This window comes from Mesocricetus auratus, unplaced genomic scaffold (genome assembly GCF_017639785.1).
Source record: "Mesocricetus auratus isolate SY011 unplaced genomic scaffold, BCM_Maur_2.0 contig_11869_pilon_obj, whole genome shotgun sequence".
Lineage (NCBI taxonomy): Eukaryota > Metazoa > Chordata > Mammalia > Rodentia > Cricetidae > Mesocricetus > Mesocricetus auratus.
The window spans coordinates 22,545-35,521 of NW_024432592.1; the positions used below are offsets into that span (position 1 = coordinate 22,545).

General features: G+C 42.8%; 1 non-coding gene across 1 annotated transcript; it reads right to left on the minus strand.

Moving 5' to 3' along the window:
* Nucleotides 1–9,497: 9,497 nt before the first annotated feature.
* LOC121138370 lies at nt 9,498–9,601 on the minus strand. Its single transcript, XR_005875422.1, has one exon. It is a non-coding gene; the product is annotated as a U6 spliceosomal RNA (small nuclear RNA).
* Between the last annotated feature and the right edge of the window lie 3,376 nt (nt 9,602–12,977).

Sequence of the window (12,977 nt, forward strand, 5' to 3'; positions counted from 1 at the left end):
GAATCCTTATGTGTACAGGGAATGCTGTGTTGCTCATGTCTCAATTTGTCAATTCCCCTCCAACTGTTTTAAGCTCTCCCCCACTCTGGTATCCATTTCTCATTCTCTTTCATCGTCTACACTCAGCTTTACTTTCATGAATGCACCTTTGGCATTATGCTGTATGTTTATTTTATTATTTTTTCTTATTTATTATGTTTATTTTATTATTTCATAATCTTTCAGAAGAATGAAGGAAACATTCTTTGCTTGGTCATTAATGGGAGATCCAGACATAACTTTGCATGCATGTAATTACAGCATCTGGAAGGCGGAGGCAGGAAGATCATGACTTTGAGGCCCATTGGCAGCTGAGGACTGTCAAAGAGGCCCTGGTTATCTTAGCTCCATCAGCCTTCAAGTGTCTGTTGGATGTGTAGTGATCCATGAAGCCAAGAAAGGCCAGCACATCCCTGTTTACTCCTTGTCCTGTAGGGACATCAAGTGCCTGCATCTGAGCTGTGGCTGAGTGAATGGCATCACATTTTCTGGGAGCTGAGATCAATGACAAACACCAGAGAGACCTGGCCCAGGGATGGCTATGAGTGGCATCTCCTTAGTCTGGTGTGTATTCTGTTAGGTTGTGGTGGTCTGGGAGGGAAGGGCTACAGGTTACGAGTCTGGTTGTAACACCCTGAGTGAGGTCTCTTTTTATAGTTCATGGTGGGATGTCAGGAATGGCAACATGAGTTAGATCTGAGATTAGAAACCTGAAACCAATGTACATGTAACCAGAAAGTCAGGAGGCTTCAGAGGAGAGCAATACCAAGGGATACCCATGCAGCTCAAGAAGTCAGGGTTCAGTTGCAAACACCAACATCATCATCAACAACAAAAAACAGTGTTCTGGTGTTATATTATTGAATGCATACTAGTATCTGTATATTCATATTCCTAAATACTACCTGTCCAATTTGTATAATGTTATTTGCACATATGGTTTCTGGGCTGACTCTTTAGCCAACAAAAACTAGTTGATGTTTTTTCCACCTGGGGAAGGCCATCTCTTGCCTTCTGTGTCTGTTTATAGGGGTTTATATAATATTGGTTTCTCTTCCATGGGTCATATATACCAGGAAATTCATCTTTTTTTTAGGTTTTCCAGTTTTCTGAAAAAAAATTGAAGTATATCCATATGATTCTCTCAATTGTCTTAGGATCTAGTGTAAATTCATATCTTTCACATCAAATTAGTAATTAAGATAGTCTCTCTCATTCAGTTGACTAGTTGTCTAAGGGGTTTTTCCAAGATGGTGGGCATTAGTTTGACTCCAGCAGACTGCCTCAGTCTATGCTGACATCCAGCAAAAGCTGCCGTCTTGGAGATGTGATCATTGCCACTTCCAGCTGTATGTGCACGCCTTTCAAGTGTTAGCAGAGCCTGTTAAAAGAACTTTGCTGAGTTTTTATGTTTATGTTGAGTCAGTAAGATTCCCTTAAGGGAGCCATGTGAGTCTCTGCTTGTCGCTAGCAAAACAGAGCCCACCTGAGAAAAATGCTGCTACGAAAAAGCCATGCTTCTCTCTGGTCTTTTGTTTCTAAACTTCTGTTTAAGCTTTTGTCATTCTACGTGGATATTCAATCCCACTCCTGACAACCAGTAGTAGTATTTGGGGGCATGTTAAGAATTGTAATATACTCTTTTTGTATTTTAACTTTAATTACTATACGGTCCTTCTCAACCTCTTCTCCTTTGTTTTTGTTTGTATTTTATTTTGTTATATAATATAAAAATAGCTATGCCTGCTACCTTCTTACATGCATTTCCTTTTAGCATTTTTTTAATCCTTTTAAAGTTATCAATGACTGAACTTGATGGTGAAGTATGTTTCTTGGAGGCATCAGGAAAATGCATCCTATTTTCTTTTTTTAAATTTTTTTGGTTTTTCGAGACAGGGTTTCTCTGTGGCTTTGGAGGCTGTCCTGGAAGTCGCTTGGTAGTCCAGGCTGGTCTCGAACCCACAGAGATCCGCCTGCCTCTGCCTCCCGAGTGCTGCGATTAAAGACATGTGCCACCAACGCCCGGCTGCATCTTATTTTCTAATCTAGTCTGTTAGTCTGGGTCATTTTTTTCTTCAAGACATTTATTCTCTGTGTAACAGCCTTGGATGTCCTGGAACTCACAGAGGTCTGCCTGTCTCTGCCTACAGGGTGCTAGGATAAAGTGTGTGATACCACTACCTGAGAGTCAGTGTTTTTTTATGGGGGAGTAACAATAATCCTTTTGATACTTATTAATGGGAAGTGTGTATTGATTTCTGTTCTTTAGTTCTTGTGGTGTGTTTTTATATCCTATTTTGATGAACTATTACAGAAGTATTTATCAATCCAGGCCTATTGCATATAGTAAGCCTTAGTTTCAGGCTCATTATTCCTTATGTAGGATTGGTTTTCTTGACAGAAATTGGTTAAAGTTTATTTTATTGTGATAATTTTCTCTTCCTCTGTTGATATGAGTGATATTTTGTTGGGTATAGTCCTCTATGTTGGCATCTGTTGTCTGTGGAAACTTGTAGGACATCCTCCCAGGTATCTCTGTATTTCCAAGCTTCCATTGTAAATCCAGGAATTAGTCTAACGGAATAGCCTTGGTATGTGTTGTGGTTTCTTTTCTTTGCAGATTTTTGCATTTTTTTGGTCTGTAGATTTTGACTTTGGTTATGTGTCATGCTGTGTTTCTTTTCTGGTCCTGTGTATTTGGTGCTCTGTATGACTCTTTATCTTTAAAAGTTATCCCCTTGTGCCGGGTGTTGGTGGCACACACCTTTAATCCCAGCACTCGGGAGGCAGAGGCAGGTGAATCTCTGTGAGTTCGAGGCCAGCCTGGTCTACAGAGTGACTTCCAGGACAGCCTCCAAAGCCACAGAGAAACCCTGTCTCGAAAAACCAAAAAAAAAAAAAGTTATCCCCTTGTTTTGATTGGAGAAATTGTTTTCTTTTCTTTTGGTTTTCTGAGACAGGCTTTCTCTGTATTGTTTTGGAGTTTGTCCTGGAACTTGCTCTGTAGATCAAGCTAGCCAGGAACTCACAGAGATCCAACTGCCTCTGCCTCCCGAGTGCTAGGATTAAAGGCATGCATCACCAATGCCTGGCAAGAAATACTTTTTAGACAAATCATTTACAAGTAGTTATCTCAGTATGCCCAATAGAGTCCTGTAAAATTCAAACTAGTGTAGTATAAGAAAGAAGCAAACATGGGCAGGGCCACTGAATGGAACAGGTGGTGTGGTTAGGCAGGTAGGATTGGGGGGTGGGGAAGCAGCTGGTGTCTCTGGAAGCAAGGTCAGGGCAGAATTTTCTGGGTCCCAGTTCCCAGATAGGCAGGAATCTGGAGACGCCATGACCCTAGTCAACAAGACCACTGCTATGAGACATTGGCTCTTCAGGGAATGGCTGGAGTGCACAGATGATGGTTCTGGTCACTTGTCCCCATGACACCAAAAACTTGTAAGATCACTGAGGATGGAAACATCAAAAATTCCCTCCAGTGGCCATGGTGTCCCATTGTCAAGGTAATATTGAGGCCAGGCCTTAATGCACAGAGAAATCAGGCATTCAGGACTTATGGCGTCAGATAGCCCCAGCTTAAAACGATTTTGCAAAAGGCAGCCCAAGGGTGTTTGGGTTTCTGGCTTTGAATGGCAGGTGCCCATTTTACAAGTCTATGCTGGAACCCAAAGCCTAACACAAAGCTTATACTATGGTAGGACTTGAATTAAAAGCAGAGGGGGTGTCAATTTCTGAAGAAGGGTTCCCACTCGCCAAGGCAGGTCCTTGTCCCACTAACAGGTCCATGGCCTGGCACAGCCATATCTTTTGCAGGGCACCCCGAAAATCTCGAAGACAATGGGTCTCTTAGGCAATGACTTGAAAGGACAACTTACAAAACGAAAGCCAGTCCAAGCCTGGCAGAGAGCAGGTGTGGGGAAGAATGGTGTTTACCCACTGGGTTAGTGGGGGGGAAAAGCATGCCCCTCGGTGGAACTTCCAGATGAAAAGTTTCTTCACCCTGATAAGCCTGTCCTCTGGTGCAACAATCCAAATCAGACCAAATGAAACCAAATCAGAAAAATCCCACATTTAATGTATACAACACTCCCTGACTACCTTCCAGCACCCCAGAGAGGACACGGGAAAGGGAGACTGGAAATATCACCAGTCCCCATTCTGGGCAACTTTTTTTTTCTTTTCGTTTTTCCAGACAGGGTTTCTCTGTAGCTTTGGAGGCTGTCCTGGAATTAACTCTTGTAGACCAGGCTGTCCTTGAACTCACAGAGCTCTGCCTGCCTCTGCCTCCTGAGTGCTGGGATTAAAGACATGTGCCACGACACCTGGGGGGAGAGAGTTATCTTAAAGGTTTTGAAATTAAAGACCCATCTTTAACGTGGATCATTTGAGGTGGTGATTTCTACTTTTAGCTACTTGGTGGCAGTGCACACCTCTAACATCAGCACTCAGGAGGCAGAAGCAGTCAGATTTTCTGAATTTGAGGTCAGCCTGGGTGACAGAAAAAGTTCCAGGCCTACAAATATGAAACCTGTCTCAAAAACACCAAAAAGCCAGTCAAACAAAGAATAAGGTTCATCTTTAAGCTGGAGATTGGTAGCACACCCCTTTAATCCCAAGTAGATCTCTGTGAGTTTGAGGCCAGCCTAGTCTACAGAGAGACTAACAGGACAGCCTCCAAAACAATATACAGAAACCCTGTCTCAAAAAACCAAAAAAAATATTCACCTTTAATCTTTATCACACTTTCCGGTAGCAGCTGACATATATGAAGGGTAATTAAGAAGGAAGCTCTCTCTTTGCCTGCTTGCTCTAGTTCTGACTATAAAATTCATTCCTTTACTAGCATTAGAGTCAACCTCTTTGGAATCTTGATACATACTGAAGATCAGCTGAGACATCTAGCCTCATGGACTGAACAACAACTGGGTTCTTCTAATTTCCATTGGTAGGCAGCCATTGTTGGACTGCCTGGACCACAGCTTGTGAGACATTCTGATGAATCCACTTTCTACATACATGGAGAGATTCATTCTATCAGTCCTTTTCATGTAGAGAACCTTGAGTGATGCAGCTGTGTTATTTCAATCACCTGACTACTGAGGAAGATGTGCTGGCTAATAATAGTGCTCATAAACACACTCTCTGAATATTCAAATTTCCAGAAAGACTACTCTTTATGACTGTTCCTTGGCCAAGACGTTGCTCTGGATTTCAGGAAAAAAAATCCTACAGCAATGAAGCCATCATCCAGCCTTCTGATGGGCAAACAAACTATTATCTTGTTTGTGATCTGGTTCCTACTTTTCTTTCCTAGTTTCCTGAAGTCCCTGTGACAACCAGGAAAAAGTACCTTCAGTTCATCTGACCTGAGTGTGAGGCCCACAGAATATCTCCTTTTGAGTCTTTAAATCTCTTTTTAATTGTTAATATTCTGAGCACCCTTCCACTTGTTGAACAGGGAGTCACTCCTCCCCACATGGTATTGAGACCTGTGCAAACTTGCTAGCCACCTTGCGTCCAGGAGAAAGAAAGGGATGTCCCTATGGACTGCAGGAATATAGCAGGGTCAGCTATTGGAGCCAGGGAGTGCTAGTGAGATGCATATCTTTGCAGATCTAGAAAAGGCCTTTGGTGTGGAAGGCAGGTCCAGGAATCATTGTGCTGTGGTTTTTTTAAAAGATGTATTTATGTATTACATATACAGTGTTGAATTGTAGGTGGTTGTGAGCCACCATGTGGTTGCTGGGAACTTAACTCAGGACCTCTGGGAGAGCAGTCAGTGCTCTTAACCTCTGAGCCATTCTCTCCAGCCACCTGTGCTGTGTCTTTAAGCATAACTGGAACCCTATGGGAGGAGTTCTTGTCAATCAGGCCTCACTAGCCAATCAGGGCCCTAGGTGACCTGCCAGTCAGAAGTGGTGCAGGGCCCTTCCTGCCCAGGCTTCAGACTGCTTTGAAGAGGAGTTGGTGCCAGTGTTTCAGTGTGCTGTGCTGCCTCTGCTACTACAGACATCTGAGCGGAGAGCATAGGCGAGCTGGGAATCCACAACATGGTGAGCAAAGGGATTCTGTTCCCGGTTGGGGAAGAGCAGTCGGGGAGGCACGGGCATCGGCGTGATGTGTCCTACCCAGATCTGACTGGAAGCCTGCAGCCAGATTTCCTGTCCTGTGAGGTCCCACGTGGTCATCGCAACTCCTTGGAGCCAGGGTCAGGCCTCTGAATAACTTTGCTCTGTGGGCTGTATCGGCTTAGAGCGTTGGGAGCAGGGAACGATGCATACAAATATCTCTTTAGTCAACTTCAACATGCTTTTAGTGCACCCATGGATAGCAGGTTTCCAAACTCAGAGAGGACTAATGTCTCCAGTATCTTCTAGATGGTCAGCACTTTGTATTTAACCTGTAAGTTCCATTTGTAGTCTATTTTGTGGAGGTTGTAAAATGCGTCTCGTGTGATGTGCCCTGATGCAGAGGAGTAGACTTGGTGATAGAAAGGATTTACTAATGCTTAGGAATTAGTGAGTCGCACAAAGTAGAACTTAGCAGAGGGAGGACTGCCTCTAAAACACCCCAAAGATAAGCATATGCTAACCAGGCCTAGTAGAGATTAGGATGCTAGGACACACATTTGTTCACCAGACTGTCCAGACATTTGACTCCAGACCATTACAAAGGAGCCACCCCTGATTTACAACAAGCTTCCATGCCCAAACCTGAATCAAAGAAAAGGCCTCTAACAAGCTGTTCAAGGAGGCATTGCAGGGTCACAGCCAAAGTTAGGGCCTGGTGAGCCATAAAATTCCAGTTTATCAGCAATATGACACCAGGAGATATCTATTTGAAAAGTAAAACATTATTATGTTAAGGACTTGCCTGGTCATTCAAGGCTTTCATATAAGCCCCCAGGCAGGGAGGAGGAACATTCCTGGCAGTAACAGCCTGGGGCCTTGGCTTGGGAGATTTTTCCTAAGGGCCTGACATTGACAATAAAACCCAGCTCCTTCTTTAAAATCAGGAATGTGCACTGGGCATTGGTGGCCCACGCCTTTAATCCCAGCACTCGGGAGGCAGAGGCAGGCAGGCAGAGGCAGGCGGATCTCTGAGTCTGAGGCCAGCCTGGTCTACAAAGTGAGTTCCTGGACAGCCTCCAAAGCCACAGAGAAACCCTGTCTCGAAAAACCAAAAAAAAAAAAAAATCAGGAATGTGCTTGGGAGCTATTGCCATGGTCTGAGGCCTGGGCCTTTGTGGAGGGTTTGATTCAGTCCTAAGAACCTAATTCTTCCCACCATACGGAGCCATGGTTTTCAGTCCCAAGGCCATTGTGGGCTTAATCAGTAATGTTCTTGAGACCCCCATTGTGTGTAATGGAATGTGCACACAAAGGCCCTGTGATTTGGATGAGGAACAGGATGTACTCTAGGAAACTGGAATAATGTCTACAAGTGCAAACTATCTTGGCTAGGCCCTGCCTTGTCTGCTGGGCTGGAAGTGCAGTGTTTTCTGAGTCATTTGATCTGTGATGGGCCAGGAGGGGAGCTGCTAATATTCTGTGGCCCATCTTGGTGGGTGAAGCCAATGAGGGAGTCTGGGGAGGTTTAGCATTCAGTAGTACTAGTAGCAGGTAGCTTGTGGATTCTGTCCAAGATTCTCTACTGCTTCAGCTGTAGGTAGTTGCAAGGAAGACAAAAAGCCATGCCATGCTAAATGTAGGGTGTTCAGAGCAGGTCTGCTGAACTGTCACTTGTGCTGGGATTTGGATGGCCCTTGAGCTAGACTGTGGTTCTCTTCCTCCATGTGGTGACCTGGGCAATGGCTCTTGTTCTCTGAGTCTCCCTGTGTATGGGTTACCTGGGGAGGGAGAGAGAGACTCTGCAGCCCTGGCATGGGAGGATACAATGCTTGTAATGTCCAGTGTGCTTACCCAGGCTTTGCTTTTGGTGTGCAGTGAGAAGACAGATTGGTAAACTGAAAGTCTGGTTTCTATAAATTCTGAATATTGCATTCCACTTTCGAGTTTTTCCATATCCAAGTTACATAAAGTTTAGAAACTGGCAGAAGGATGTTGATGTGAATTTTCTTTCAGCAATACTTGATTAGAATGCTTTTTACTTTCATTGTGGCCTTTAACCAGTCACAATGGTGTGATTCAGAGCAGTTTAGTTCCAGGGGACAAAAGGAGTTTCTGAGCTGTAGAGGTTTCTCAGGTGTGCATGGTGTTGGGCAGGCACATAGGGCTGGATCCACATCTGTGCTGTAACGTATGTGGCAGGAAGCAGATTTTAAATTATTCTTCTGTGTTTTGGGATTGCTATAAGTGGGGCTTCATTTACTTGGAATCATAAGTGGGTGTAAGGCACTGCAGAGTCATAGCAAGAGACAGACTCCATTAGCAGAGGGAGCTCCAGATCCTGGGGCTTCTGTCTTTGGAAGAAATATTAGTATCTGGAGGGTCAGAACCAACAGTATAAGGGTCAGTTTTAGTTAATATTGTGGAAGCTGTGAAGTCCATGCTTATTTAATTTCTATACACATAGAATGATAGGTAGCTGTGTAACAATGGTCAAGATCATACTTTTTCTGTCTAGTTTCTTTTGCCTGTGTTCTTGACTTTTTCTCCCGTATCTGCTTTATCCTTTCACAAATATTGTACACATTATTGACTGTTGTGTCTTTGTGGTAAGTACAGAAGTCAATATGCAAATCTGTATACTCTGTTTTCATAATCACATTGTACATTCTGAGTGTTTCCACTGTGAATGTAACTTTGCAATCATCTTTCCTGTTGTAAAAGGTTGGACATTGTCATTGGAATGTAGTCTTTTTTTTCTTTTTTTTTGTTTTGTTGTGTTTTTTGTTTTTTGTTTTTTATTTTTTGTTTTTTCGAGACAGGGTTTCTCTGTGGCTTTGGAGGCTGTCCTGGAACTCGCTTGGTAGTCCAGGCTGGTCTCGAACTCACAGAGATCCGCCTGCCTCTGCCTCCCCAGTGCTGGGATTAAAGGCGTGAGCCACCAACGCCCGGCTGGAATGTAGTCATTTTATGGTGCAAATTTACCATACACATCTTAATTTTGAAGCATCATGTTACTCAGGATCCTTTATTTAATTATTTATTACGGTTTTGTTGTTCTTGTTATTAATCTGATAAAGGCTCTTCGTTGACTGGATAAAAGATACTATGGGTCTTGGCACGTGGCTCAGCATGTATTCTTTTGGGGGAATGATCTGAGTTCAGATAACTACACTCAGGTTGGGAGGCTCATAATTACCTACTATTCCAGATCTAGGAGATCTTGCAGCTTCTTTTTTTTTTAGATTATCCCATATCACATACTTTATTTGGACTTAAACACTGATAATTACATTCTAAACACTTGGTTGACATACATTTTCACATGTATAGTAAGCTATACACAATATACAAATGAAAGATGTATGACAAATACACAGTAAAAATATGGAACGCTTCATGAATTTGTATGGCATCCTTGCACAGGGGCCATGCTAATCTCTGTATCCTTCCAATTTTTGTACATGTGCTGCCGAAACGAGCACTTGCAGCCTCTTTTATCGTATGTCACCTGTATATAAATGGAAGATATTCTGTCTCATGAACAAACACATGCAAAAAAAAAACAGTCACAATAAGCTTGTTTTCAAAAGTGCTCAGGACTTATAAAGCAATTAGAGTAAAACAAGTTACTTTAGGTGTACGCTGATTCTTTAAAAATCTGTTACCTCTTGTATTTGGTTTGGAAAAGTTTTATTTCCGCAGTCTGATGCAGACTTGCAGGCAATCATCTGTCATAGGAAACAAAATGGTGCCTGAGTGATCCTAACAGACATCCTTTACTTTATCAAGAGAATGAGATCTTTTTAGTAGTCAAAACTATGTTCTACAAAGTCAAACATCAGAAACCCTCAAGTGAATCTCTCCAGTTTTTTCAGAATAGCTCTCCATGCCCACTCCATTTTCTATTGATGACAAAGCACAGAACTGGAGTACACAGGATGAGTGCTGGCCAGGGATGTCCTATGGTTTACACTAGAATCCTGTTATTCTTTATATATATTCGGTATGTCTTTTTGTCTTGTTCGGTCGGTCAGTGGTGCCATCTGTGTTGTTCATTTTATGGTCATTTAAATTTATTTTGTTTCTCTGGAAAATGGTTGATGGCCTTTTTTTGTTTTCAGAAAATTTACTATATTATGTTATAGGTTCTCTGACTTATTATGGTTGGGAAGTGTCTGTTGAGACACAGCTCTAATTTTCTCCTGATTTTAGAGGCTTGCTTCTTCTCATTTCTTGATATATCTGTGTTTTCCATGCTAACTTCATATTTGGGTTTTTCTGCACAAGTAATTGATATGGCTAATATATTTTTGTGTTTTTAAAACTTCTATATCATTGTCTCTGTCAGCTTCAGTTGTCAATATAATGGAGACCAGAATAATCTGAGAAACATTAATTGAGGCTTGCCCAGATCAGAATCACTAGCTACTTTGTTTGTGAGTAATCATCTTGATTGTGATTGATGTGGGAAGACTCTTCCACTGTGTTGGCAAAACCCTAAGCATGTGGGCTCGAGATGGAAAAGAGAGATATCTGAGCACAAGAGAGAAAGCCAGTAAATAAAGTTTTCCTGTGCCTTTTGTCTTCAGTTTCTTGCTTGGGTTTCTATCCTAAGCTCCCACAATTGTGGGTTGTCATTTGGCAACATCAGCCTAATAAACTGAGATGCTTTTGATTAGAGAATTTAATCACAGCAAGAAACAGGAGATTCCTCAAAATGTGGTACACCAAAAAGGAATTTTGTTGCTGTGTAGAATGTGAGAATGTTGTCTTTTGGAGGAATGTGGAAGATATTAGTACTTTAGATGGCAAAAGTCATACAAAGCTGTTCACAGAGCTTAATCAGCTGTTCTTGTAGGACTAGGAATAAGGGAGTGGTGGAAGAAATGCAGACAGAGAAGCTTGAGGTCACAGGATTTCAGTGGGAAATAGACTCCATTAAAGTTTAGATAGAGCTGGGTGGTGGTGGTGCACGCCTTTAATCCCAGAGGCAGGTGGATCTCTGTGAGTTCGAGGCCAGGCTGGTCTACAGAGCGAGTTTCAGGACAGCCTCCAAAACAATACAGAGAAACCCTGTCTCAAAAAACCGGAAAAAAAACAAAGTTTAGATAGAGGTCATTTGCATACTGTGTTTTTCCCAAATCATTCTTTTTTATTATTATTTTTCCCTTATTTTTATTACTTTTTTTTTAGAAAAAAGCTTGCTTCACATGTCAATCCCAGCTCCCTCCACTCCTTTCACACCCTCCACCATCCCCCACAGCTTCCCACCCTCTCTCCACTCCCTCCCACATAGGGGATCTCCAGAGGCTGCCATTTCATTCAGGGTATGGTCCAGGCCCTCCCCCAGGAGTCCAGGCTGAGAGAGCATCACTCTTTGTGTTATGGACACACAAAGTCCATTTGTATTCCAGGGATAAATATTGATCTCCTGCTCAGGGCATCATAGGTTTCCCAGGTCTCTTCACTGACTCCTACATTCAGGGTGTCTGGATCAGTTCCATGCTGGTCTCACAGCTGTCAGTCTGGCGTCCAAGAGCTCCCCAATGTTCAGGTCAGCTGTCTCTGCTGTTTTCGCCAGCCCATTCTTTACCCATTTGCTCATCACTCCTACTTCTTTGTCGCTGGGTTCCAGGAGTTCAGTTCAATATTTAGCTGTGGTTGTCTGCCTCTGCTTCCATCAGTCACTGGATGTAGGGTCTAGGATGTCATAGGTAGTCATCAAGCTCATTATCAGGGATGGACATTTAAGGTAGCCTCTCCAGTATTGCTTAGTTTGCCAGTTGGTGACATCCTTGTAGATCACTAGAGGTCTCACAGGTGCCAGAGTTCTCCTCAAACCTATAATGACTGCCTCTATTGTGGTATTTCTCAACTTCTTCTCCCCCTAATCTTTCCCCAACTCAACATTCTTGCTCCCCGATGACCTACTCTCTCCTCCTCTTCTCCCCCTCTTTTTCCAGTCTCCCTGTCCCCCTCTCCCTCATGATCCCAATCTGTTCAGTAGATCTTGCCTCATTGCTCTCCTCTGGGGTACCATGCATATCTCTCTTAGGTACTTTCCTGTTTCCCAGGATCTCTGTCAGTGGAATTGTAGGATGGCATTCCACTGATCCATGTCTAAAATCCATGTATGAGTGAGTACATACCATGTTTCTGTGTGTGTGTGTGTGTGTGTGTGTGTGTGTGTGTGTGTGTGTGACTGGGTTACCTCACTTAGGGTGGTTTCTTCTAGTGCCATCCATTTGCCTGCAAATTTCAAGATTCCATTGTTTTTTCCCCCTGAGTAGTACTCCATTGTGTAAATGAAGCACGTTTTCTCTATCCACTCTTCAGTTGAGGGGCATCTAGGTCGCTTCCAGGTTCTGGCTATTGCAAATAATGTTGCTATGAACATGGTTGGACAGATGTCCGTGTTGTATGAATGCACATCTTTTTGGTATATGCCCAAGAGTGGAATTGCTGTGTCTTTTGGTAGACTTATTCCCATTTTCCTGAGGAATCTCCATACAGATCTCCTAAGTAGCTATAGGAATTGACATTCCCACCAGCGGTGAAGGAGTGTTCCCCTTTCTCTACATCCTCTCCAGCATAAACTGTCATCGGTGTTTTTGATTTTAGCCATTCTGACAGCGGTATTTCAGAGTTGTTTTGATTTGCATTTCCTAGATGGCTAGGGAATGTTGAACACTTAATTTTGTGTCTTTCTGCCATTTTAGATTTTTCTATTGAGAATTCTCTTTTAAGTTGTATACCCCTCTTTTTTTTTTTTTTTTTTTTTTTTTTTTTTGGTTTTTCGAGACAGGGTTTCTCTGTGGCTTTGGAGGCTGTCCTGGAACTCGGTCTGTAGATCAGGCT